The sequence below is a fragment of the Poecilia formosa genome, unplaced genomic scaffold (genome assembly GCF_000485575.1).
Source record: "Poecilia formosa unplaced genomic scaffold, Poecilia_formosa-5.1.2 Scaffold297, whole genome shotgun sequence".
Lineage (NCBI taxonomy): Eukaryota > Metazoa > Chordata > Actinopteri > Cyprinodontiformes > Poeciliidae > Poecilia > Poecilia formosa.
Genome location: NW_006800236.1, coordinates 49998 through 61388, shown reverse-complemented (window position 1 = coordinate 61388; position 11391 = coordinate 49998). Strand labels below are relative to the sequence as shown.

The 11391-nt window shown below is 36.9% G+C and overlaps 2 long non-coding RNA genes across 2 annotated transcripts in view; one reads left to right on the top strand and one right to left on the bottom strand.

Moving 5' to 3' along the window:
- Nucleotides 1–2178: 2178 nt before the first annotated feature.
- Nucleotides 2179–2939, bottom strand: LOC107838684 (uncharacterized). Its single transcript, XR_001664770.1, has 2 exons — nucleotides 2797–2939; nucleotides 2179–2727 (listed from the first exon to the last, which is right to left on the bottom strand). It is a non-coding gene; the product is annotated as an uncharacterized LOC107838684 (long non-coding RNA).
- Nucleotides 2940–2975: 36 nt separating this feature from the next.
- Nucleotides 2976–11391, top strand: part of LOC107838683 (uncharacterized) — a 15057-nt gene continuing 6641 nt past the window's right edge. Inside the window, exons 1-2 of the long non-coding RNA XR_001664769.1 lie at nucleotides 2976–2985; nucleotides 8636–8638. This is a non-coding gene — a long non-coding RNA (uncharacterized LOC107838683). The remainder of the gene's footprint in view (nucleotides 2986–8635; nucleotides 8639–11391) is intronic.

Sequence of the window (11391 nt, the reverse complement as noted above, 5' to 3'; positions counted from 1 at the left end):
ATCAGTCAGATATTAACCCTGCAGTGAAGCACAAAGCCTGTCGACTTTTAATGGGTTCTAACTTTTTTAAGGTGCCTTGCAACAATATTAGCACCCTTTGAACTTTATCTAATGTTTTAATATTACATTCACAAAGTTCAATGGATTTTATTTAGCTACTTTACTTAAACCAACTGCCAGAAATTTCAATCTTGCCATATACAGAGGCGGGAGAAACCCAAAAAACCTGCATCTGTAATTGTGGTAAAAGAGTTTCCTGCCTCACACTTTTCAGGATTTTTGGTGAGTAAATAAATAAATAAATAAAAAACTCAAAATATATTGAAATTTGTGGTGATAATGAAAAAGCACCACAAACTACGTAATGTAATGAACACTATTGCAAGGCAAAAGTGTTCATTACTTTGGAGACATCAATCCGTTAATGCATTTTGGAACTTAGATGGTATATTTCAGTATATTTCAAACTTATAAGATAACATCTCTAGTTTGATGAAATGATCCTACGTTCTGCTCCAAAGCCTCTATAAGAAAACCTTTTCTTTTTCCTTTCCAGAGGTAACCATGAAGATCCAGGTGGCCGCCTTTCTGCTGGTGCTGCTCGCTGCAGCAGAGCTCTCAGAAGCTCTGGACTTCTTTGATAAACATGTCGTTCGGAACATGCGTTCAGAGGATTGCAACAGGAAAATGAAAAGGATTAATTATGCAAATTGCAAAGGCAAAAATACGTTCATCTTAGACCCTGAAGGCAAGTTAAACAGCATCTGTAGCTCAGGTCAGACGAAAGAAATGATAACCTCAGAATTTACAATTGTTGACTGTGTACATAAAAAAACCAGCAGGTTTCCCAACTGCCTCTACAATGGTGAAGATTATCTAGGAAGTTACATTGAAGTTAGATGTGTTAATGGAAGACCTACGCACCTTAAAAATCTAGCCAGATCAGTTAATGGAGGCTGACTTTTTTTTCTTTCTTTTTTTTTTAACCAACCTCCAATAGCTTCTAAAATGTAGAAGGTTCAGGCGAATTGCTGTTTTTAATTAAATAACTTTACTCATTTATAACAGAATGAGAAACCACAAGTCTTCAAACCATTTCCTTCCTTGTACGAACAGCAGATGGAGCTGCTGGATGCTATAATGTCATAAGGTTCATGTCAAATGTATAACTCACATATTCAAAGCATATTCTGTTTTCATGCAGTGAAATATTTTCAATTATTTTGCTGATGATTAATATGAATTGAGGTTTTTTCACATCTCTGTACAAACAGCAGATGCCACTGTTGCTCAATCTGGAGCCATCTCTGACTCATACTAAGGAATTCAAAAGATTTGTAGACTGATTTGTAAACAGGGCAGGAGTTTAAATTATGGAATCTACCACTGTTGTGTTCACATGATCACTAATTAATAATCACCATCAAGCCTGAAAACATGATACTGTTCAGACTGAATGTTTTATTCTTTGTGTGTAAAATGTTAAAATATTTTTTGGTGTTGAATCCTGATGGAATAGTGGTGTGGTTATCAGTCAATTGCTATGGCAACGAATATGCGTAGCCAACACAGAGAGCAAGAAAAAAAATATGAGTTGTTTTTAGTTATTATTCAGTTACTTTATGCGTTATTTACCCTTTGCTGTGTCACACTGCTCTAAATTAATACATCTCTATGTTTTGTATTATTGCTGTTCTACTGCGGCAGCGCGGTTATGAATGTCAAGTAAGAGAAGTCTTTTTACCCTCTACCGTTGTGCGCGTGCCTGAAATTTCCGGATGTAAACAATAACATGAAATGTGTCTATAGTTACGCACTTGCTCGTTCCACGTTCACTCTCCTGAACGGATCGTAGCGGTAACGCGCCAAATTGTTTGCCGAGGTGAAAATAAACTTTTTAAGCCAGCTATGATGACACATGATGGAGAGCTCGCGGTTTGTTTTCTTAATGCTTAAAGGACTATTACATAAGAGGTGCATAAGGTGAGCTTATGCATTGCCACTGCTTTTCAACCGTACAGTGTGATGATGAATTGCTGCTTCCTACCGGGATAACTCCCGGTGGTTTAAGTAGCTGGGTTTTCTCCAAGTCTATCTTTTATAAACATCAGTGATGTCAGCGGAATCCAATACTGTCCTGAAAATGCTGGAAAATGACTTGAAGACTTGAGGCAGAGAAACGGTGCAATCCCACTGGTTGTTTATTAACCAACATTTAACAGACAAACAACCCTGCTTACAGCAGCCGAGGGTCTCAGCAGCAACAACCAATGTGGCCAACATGCAGCCTTTTATAGTCCCTGGCTGTTCCAATTAACAAACCCACCAAGAAACAGGGTAAAACAAAATACATACACACGAATAAACTTTGACAAAATAACCAAATCTTCAGAATAATATACATTACCAAATGCTATTCATTTTAAGAATTTCTAAAAACACATCTCTATCAATATAAATATAAATCCAACATTACATTTATAAAGTGCACAGTTCTATTGCTCCCCCTCTTCCATCTGCTTTGGTCTCTCCCTTAACCTTTAAAAGGTGCTCAGGCCCCTGGGTAATCTTTTAGCCTGAACACCCTGCAGAGAAAGAGACAGAGGTAAGCCACACCCACACAAAGCCTTCAAACATTTCAGTGCATTTCAAACAATCACAATACTTATATTATCCCTTTGTTTGTTGTATTTTAACAGGACACCATCAGTTCCAGCTGAGATGCCACTGCCTAAAAACACAATCAATAAAATACTTCAATCTGTTTGTATCCATTTCTTTTATCATTTAACACACATTTTAAGTGTTGTACAGCCACATAATGAAGACCTTCATTACAATCGGTCTGTTTCGCCGACAAGTGGGGGGCCAATCATATGATGAATGGATTTCAGTGACAGCCACTGAAATCTTCTTTGCTTTCCTGCAGGTACAACAGCTATGGTCGAAACCCAGCACACCAGGATAGCAGAAGTAGGAGAAGATGTTCAACTCAGCTGTCAGTTTGTGGATATTCACGGTGTCCGTGAGGTCACGTGGCAGAAGGTCTTGGGGAGTACGACACGGCATGTTATTGATGATATGAATATAAGCGACTGTGAAACAGTGATGCAACAGAGAAGGATAACAGATAAGAACAACATGAAAAAGGAGACTAACACATTCATAACTGGTGAAAAAGATGTCAAAGCCATTTGTAAGGATAAACCTGATGGAAAAACACAAAGTACAAACAAGTTCAACGTTGTTGTGTGTACGCTAACTCAAGGAACCTACTGGGGCAAAATAGGCTACTTCCAAATTCTTACAGTAGAATGTAAAGATGAATTACCTGTGCATTTCTACAACCATTCCAGAGGATAATTTCTCTCTGCAGCTTCTCACATCTCCAGCTCAACAGTCAGAAAGCAGATCTTAATAATCAAGCGTCAAGCTTTTTTCTTCTTTCTCTAGTTTCATTCATTTCGCATCACTTTTTTTTAGCATTGTGCTCATTTCTGTTTCATTGCATTACAGCATAATCATACTGCGCAGTTGTAGCTTTTCAACACATATTGGTCTATAAAGAATTTAAAACTGAACTTGTTTTATTGTGCTTATATTTTGAAATCAGATCTAAATACTTAAATGATTCATTGAAGGTTTATAGTTTATTTTGCATGTGCTGTTGTGAGTTGAAATTACTCTCAACTTCAAAATTTTGCATCCACTTTTAAAGAGTAGCTGTTTTTGCAGCATCATGGTTGGCTGGGCTTCTCCTCTTCCTCTCTGTACAGCATGCAGTAAGTGAGACTCACTATTCTAGTGTCATTTTCTAATCTTTGCGGTTTGATCTGAGCCTGACTGCAGCCATTTGTCACCACAGATAATGGAAAAGCTTTATGTGGCTGATGGGACGCCTTATAAAGCTCTGGCTTTTTTTTTTTTTTTTTAACCAGAAACCATAAAGCTGTAAAATATTAAAAACCACCACAGTGCAGCAGCGGTTCATTGATTTTTGATTGCTGGATGTTTGGTTTGACAAACAACGGAATCGTCACTCTGATTAATACGAGTGTAACACAAATTATTACCTTTTAAGCATTTGTGCAACTTGCAGCTTTATTCTTTTTGTGCAGAAACAGACAAGTGTCATATTTTCACTGAATTAGTAATAAGCGCCATGTTTCAACAATGTAGCTGCAGTCTGATAGAAAGGGAGTCAGGAAACAGATTAAATGTAATTAAACCTTTATTAAGAAACTCATTGCCAAATGTATTATCCAAACAGTTCATCAGTGTGAAAAGGAACCAGCAGATCATAATCTGAATAAAATCTAGAGGGAAGAATGACAACTGGGATAAGCAACAGGTGAGACCGCTTTGCTGAGTGGAAACAGGAAGCAGAAGAAATAAAATGATCAGTAAATAGAATATAACTGAGTGATTGAGTTGATGAAACAGGAGTGAAGAGCAAAGCAGGAAGTAAAGTAGTTCACTAAAGGAACCAGACTGCCAAAATAAAACATTTACTGAGGTCTACAATTAGATATGGAAATAAAAGCAGAATTTTAAAAAAATTAATGAAACAAAAAGTACAAAATAATTTGTAATTACCAGACAACTGCTGGTGTTGATTTTTTTTGAAGGGGAATAATGAGAGTCTTCTCCAGTGGTATAAAAATGGTAAATGTTTTTTACTTTTTTTTTTTAACAACTGTAAAACATCATCACCGGAGAACGATTATCCTTCAAATGTCGCAACGTCTTCCTCATAGTGCACAGGTAAGGTTTTGCATTTCATCACAATTCTTGCGGTGCGCTGCTGTCCTGTGTACTGACATGGACCTTTTTTGGCTTTTTTCATGTGTTTACAAACAATAATTCTGAAATCTCGTTCACTCCTGGTCAAATGATTCTCACTCATATATTCTCCCTTGTCCCTGCACACGGCCACCACGTCTTCCTCCTNACCCTGCATTTTTCAACAAGATAATGCCAGACCACATTCTGCAGCAATCACAACATCATAGCTACGAAGGAGAAGGATCCGGGTACTGAAATGACCAACCTGCAGGCCAGATTTTTCACCTATAGAGAACATTTGGCACATCATAAATGGGAAGGTGCGACAAGAAGGTCCAATATGATTGAACAGTTAGAGGCCTGTATTAGACATGAATGGGAGAGCATTCCCATTTCTAAACTTGAGAAACTGGTCTTCTCTGTCCCCAGACGTCTGTTGAGTGTTGTAAGAAGAAGGGGAGATGCCACACAGTGGTAAAAATGGCCTGGTCCCAACTCTTATGGAATTTGTTGATGTCATGAAATTTTGACACAACATATTTTTTCCATTAGAATGATACATTCTCTAATAATAAATAATAAAGACTTTGTGGCATTTTGTAATTATATTAGTTGTGTTACCACCCCACGCCACTAGAGGCAGTAGAACGCCCAAAAAGATGTGACTAAGGAGCAGATTTAGAAGTACACCGAAAACTACAGAATTTGCTTAAAACTGTGAGCTGCACTGAAGAAAATAAGAGAGAAGTTCAAAAACATTCTGAGGGTGAAAATCATTAGTAAAATGAAATTAAGATATATCGCAGATTTAAAAAAAAATTAAATCGGAAGGCCGCGGATCTATGGGAAATAGCGCCCCCTTCAGTGGGCCAGGACCCCTCGACCTCCTTAACTGCCCTGACTAATGCCTAAAGAAAATGCGAGGTAGAAATCTAAGCATTTTGAAAACAATTTTATTGAAATCACTGATATTGAAAGACCAACATTTTTGTAATATCTAATAAACAACTTGATCATACATGATCATCAAGACTTTTTAATGGCGAAGAGAACAGGCAATAGCTACATGGACCGACGACATGAACCACTCATATGCAACATAAACACATGCAACATCTACATATGCATCATCTACATGCAACATAGACCAACAACATAGACCAATGACATCTACACGTATGACTTCTACTTATTTTTGACACAAATGAAACCCCATACAGCTCTGCATGGGAGCCGAGGGGCTACTGCAGCTGACAGTAAAAAACAAAACAAAAAAAAACATGCCTTTATTTCTTAACATCTTCAATGTGGAGCCCTTAAAACCACAAAATAAAATCTGAATATTTTTCTAGAAAACTCTGGTGCTGACCTTTAAGTTTAAGTTATGGTACTTCCCAAATGACCCCACCAACTCCCCCCCAAAATAGTTTAAAACAACTTAAGTTATAATTTAAATAACACATGACTTGTATTGAGAACTACTGCAATAAATCAGTATTTATGAGAAATATTAAGTGGAGTGTTACGACCCAGCTCAGCCAGGGGAAAGGGAAGTAAGATTAAATAAGCCTAGATGTTAAGGTTTGACAAGTTATTGTTTGTTTCCAACAAAAGAAAGGAAAAGAAAAAAAAGAGTAACAATAATCAAAAGAGTAAAAACTTACAGCCAATATGTACTAAATAAACAAAAGCCACAAACCATCAGAGGTGTGAGACAAAACTTAGTCACAGGGGACTTTATGTCCAGATTAAACAAACAAAATAAGCTACAAGTTTGGTGTAACGTTACCAAAACCCCACAAGGTAAAAACTGTTGAAGCAGCCAAAGTAGACCACAACTCTCTAGTAGCGCTAATACTTTGTAGGGCCATCTTTTGCTGCGATTACAGCTGCAAGTCACTTGGAGTATGTCTCTATCAATTTTGCACATGGAGAGGCTGAACTTCTTGCCCATTCGTCCTTGCAAAACAGCTCAAGCGCAGTGAGGTTGGATGGCAGTTTTCAATTCTTTCCACAGATTCTCAATTGGATTCAGGTCTGGACTTTGCCTTTGCCATTGCAATGCCTGGATATGGTTATTTGTGAACCATTCCACTGTAGATTTTGCTTTTTGTTTGAGATCATCGTCTTGTTGGAAGACAGATCTCCTTCCCAGTCTCAGGTCTTTTGCAGACTCCAACAAGTTTTCAATGTTCTTGGGGGCCGAATATGATATGCAAGGCACTGCATATCATTTATATTTGGTAAATAAACCCAAATAATAGCTGACTTGTTAACTTCCACAGCAGCTCAACTGTAAAGGTAAAAAATACATTCCTAGCTACGTAGGGGTATCTAGCCCCTCTGTAGCTGGCACCGAGGGGCTAGATACTTTTCTACAGTGTTGATCTCTGAGAGATTTAGATTTGTTAGGTGGAAAAATAAAATACCTGAGATCTTGTATTAAGAGCTTGAGAATCTCATTGCTAGTGCAAAGACATTGATAGTGTTTAAACAGTGTCCTTTGGTTTTAGAAGCAGACATAAAAATACTAAGTCTTGGTTTTGGCTAAAGCATACAACAGATCCTTCATTTGTATGAAAAGGTGATTCTACATGTAAAAAAAAAGTTTCACAGAAGTGGTCAGTCTTTCTTTGAGGAAGTACAGAATGATTCATTCATTTTGGTGTGGTTTAACTTGTGGTGAATGGAAGGATAATGCTGCCTACATTTTATAAAAGTGAGATGCTTAGAAATAACCAATTTAACCACCGCACCAGTGTGGGGCAACAATAGGTTTGATATGGCTATAAATAACTACTATTAAGTGCCAAAGACAATCATTACCATTTTATCTGACTTGCTCTCCCCGTGCATTGAACTGGCACTGTAGGAGGTCTAAGACACTTTTATCCTCACTATGATTAGTATGTCACTACTCATAGCATTTTGTCATGTTAGGAGCTCTATTAAGATGATTGTTGAATAACTTTTATCTTAGCTATGTACAAGTTTTTCAGAAATTCCAGACTTTCCTAAAATTACGTCACTAGGAGCTCTTTTCAGAATTATAGCCAGATAACAACTTTAGGGAATACTTTGCCCCTGCAATGTAATTTCGTAGCTTGTTTGTTGATTTATTTTTCTTCTAATCATGTAAAGCAATTTGAATTACCTCATTTCTGAAAATGTGCTATGCAAATAAAATAATCTTGCCCTACCTTTCGAAATAGGAAATATTCTTTGAATGTAGTTGTGCAGTAAGGGAATTGTGAAAAGAACAATTAATTGGAAGAACTGCAGATTTAAACCAGTTTTTATACTAATTTGAAACTTTATTCATCCAGTTACCTGACAGAGAGAGGTTGTTGGAGAATGTTGGGGAACAAGTAGACTGATTTTATGTTTATTTCCATGTATTATTCCTCCTTATCTTTTGATTGCCTGATAGCTGGAACAGTTATTGTTCACGTGGATTTACGGGTGTTCATACTTTTAACTTTTAATCTCTTGCTCTCGCAGGTTTTACCCAGCATGAAACCAAGCCAAGGCCAAGACTGAAGGTTGGACTGAGTAACCTTCAGGGTTGGAACAAGATTTACATCCTGTTCCATCTTGATGTTCTAGATGTGAAGCAATTTTGTATTTGTTATGTATTTTGTGGAAAATGACTCATGCAAGACTGATATCAGATGATTTCACAGTAGTGACTTTTGCAACTCTCTCTGACGATGCAAACTCTGGTTCCTCTCTGGGTTTGGTTGATCAGATAGTACATTCAAGGTTTTTTTCTCAATTTTTCTGTAACTGCCTTGTTTTCTTTAAAGTTATGATGAAATTGGTACAACTTTAAATTCCACGTAAACTATAGAAAGTTGGATTTTAGTCTTATATTTTACACTGTGTGCACAATTATTAGTCAAGGTTTAGTTTTGACTATATAATCATTTTTATGCATTTATTCCAACTCCAAACTGTGTTAACTTGAATGCTGATTGAATATAAACATATGAGCTGGGGGTGTATTTGTTTAATGAGGGATTGTGAGGCCTAAGGAGATAAACACCCTGTATCAAGGTGTAATTATGAGGCAGCTTCTTTTCCTGGGACAAAATGGGCTAAAAATGAGACTTAAGTGACTGAAATGTCCAAAATTGTAAAAAGTCTTTCAGAAGGATGCAGCACTCTTGAAATAGTTGAACGTCATCACAGAACCATCAAAAGTTTTGCTGCTAATAGTCAACAGAGTGGCAAGAAACGTGTTGAGAAAATGAGACATAAATTAACTGCCAAAGATTTGAGAAGAATCAAACGTGAAGCTACCAGGAACTCATGATCTTCCAGTGAAGACATATTCCAGAAAAGCAACCTATCTGGAGTTCCGGAAGTACAAGATCCAGAGACATGGGCAAGGTAAGGAAGGCTGAAACCCGACAACCACTGAACAAGACACATAAGTTGACTGAGAGCGCTGTAGTTCAACAATAAAATTAATCCTCAAAATTACAACTTGTGTAATAATTGTGCACACAGTGCAGGTTTCCATGGACAAAACTTGAAAATCTAAATATCCTTATTGAAGAACAACTATGCTAAGTAATCTTATATCACCAGTGTACTGACTTGGCATCATGGACTTCACGAGAGGTTAATTTGAATATTGTGTAGCTTAGTGTAGTCAGATTTTGCTGATATCACATCAGAAACTTCCCATCTTTAAAAAGTATAAAAAGGGTTCAACTGAAACCAGGTTTCAGCTTCACTGAAGTCATCTTCCCTGAGCATTTGATCAACTTTCTGCTTCTACAACAACTTTCAAACCCAACCACATCTCCAGGCAGGTGAGTCAGAAATAATTCACTAGCAAGTGACAGTTAAAAATATTAAGTGTTAGTTGCTTCTGTTTTGATCTTTATGAATTTAAAATCAGCCTCATATATATCTATGTTGGTGTTGAACATGAGATTTCAGAGCTCTTAGTTTTTCCGTATCTTTAACTTCATCATTTACAGATTCTGACTAAACCACTTCATCAACGAATCAACTGAGCATCGAATCGACTGAGCAACTAATCGACTGAGCAACTAATCGACTGAGCAACTAATCGACTGAGCAACTAATCAACTGAGCAACTAATCGACTGAGCAACTAATCAACTAACCAGTGTAAGTGACTGAAAATCTCAAAGCTCAAAAGCTTGGCAAAAATTATATTTTGTTATTTTTGTCATGGTGTTAGAGAGGCTTTGGGCCCACATGCAAAACACTCTCAGGCAAGAAGAAAAGTGAAATAAAGTGTATTGAACAAATAGAGCAATGTGAATTAGTGACTTTTTCCAGGAGGCTGAAGACCAAGGCGAGCGGGATCACTGGAAGCAGAATAGATGAGACGTGAGGAAAACTGAAAATCTGTAGAATAAAGACTGACAACCCGCTCCTCTTAATTTCTGCTGTGTATCATATTAATTCACTTTCCTCAGTAACAGGCAGGGTTGTTTTTAGAGCTGTAACATATTCTCTAGGGTCTTGGGTTTTGATACCAAAACAATTAAAATAAACTCTGTAGTTCTTGAGATACATTCAATTCATTTTGGACAGGTTATTTTCAGCCATGTTTCTCAAAAACTGGCCGTGAGTCGGAGAGGTTAAACCCAGAGTGATTGCAGAAGACGATCAGCAGGTTTGTACTCTGGTGTCAACAGCTCCATGGCTCCATCTGGTGGAAAAACCCACAGAAGCCAAAACCCCGGATAGTAATTAAGTCATATTACCGCATGTTGCATGCATACAGTTTTTAATGCATTGTTATCCAAAAATATGTGGCCTGAATTTTTATTCTAAGTGATATTTAGTCTTTTATTATTATTATTATTATTATTATTATTATTATTATTATTATTATTATTATTATTATTATTATTTGTGCCTCTTGTTGTACATTTGGATGTAGAGCATCTATAAGCTGCTATTTTCCAAGCCTGGACTTTAACTGGACCATTCTAATGTATACGGATATCAATTTTTGTTAAATTAATTTCGTTTGTTTTGTTTTTCTAGATTTTGAAATCAACTATTTTCTTTTATTTCAGCTCAGAAGAATGAGGATCCTGCCTGTTTGCCTGCTTGTCTGTTTGGTGCTGGCACAAGAAGTTTCCTCCAAAAACAAAAAACCGAAGCAAAAAGAGATAACAGTTAAGAAAGAAGTGACATCAGTTGAGAAAGAACGTTATGAGAAGTTTAAAGCACAACATATAAATAATCACATCAGTAAGGACAAATGTAGTTTAACTATTCACAAAAATCCCATCTTCAGTCATGGTAATTGTAAGGAAACCAACACATTTATTGTTAGTAAGCCAGGTCCTGTCATGTCTATCTGGGAAGATGAAGGAATACCTGTCTCTAACCCTAAATACAAACGAAATCTTACACAGAGTACTAAAACGTTTACTATTGTTGTGTGTGAATTTCAAAGGAAACTTAGTAAAGGATGGTGCGACTACACTGGTAAAAGAAAAGTCAACAGAATTGTTATAGTAGGATGTGCAGGAGGTCTGCCTGTACACTATGAAGGTGACATGAACCCGTAATCATCGCTGTTTTCAAATACTTAATCGGTTTTTATTCA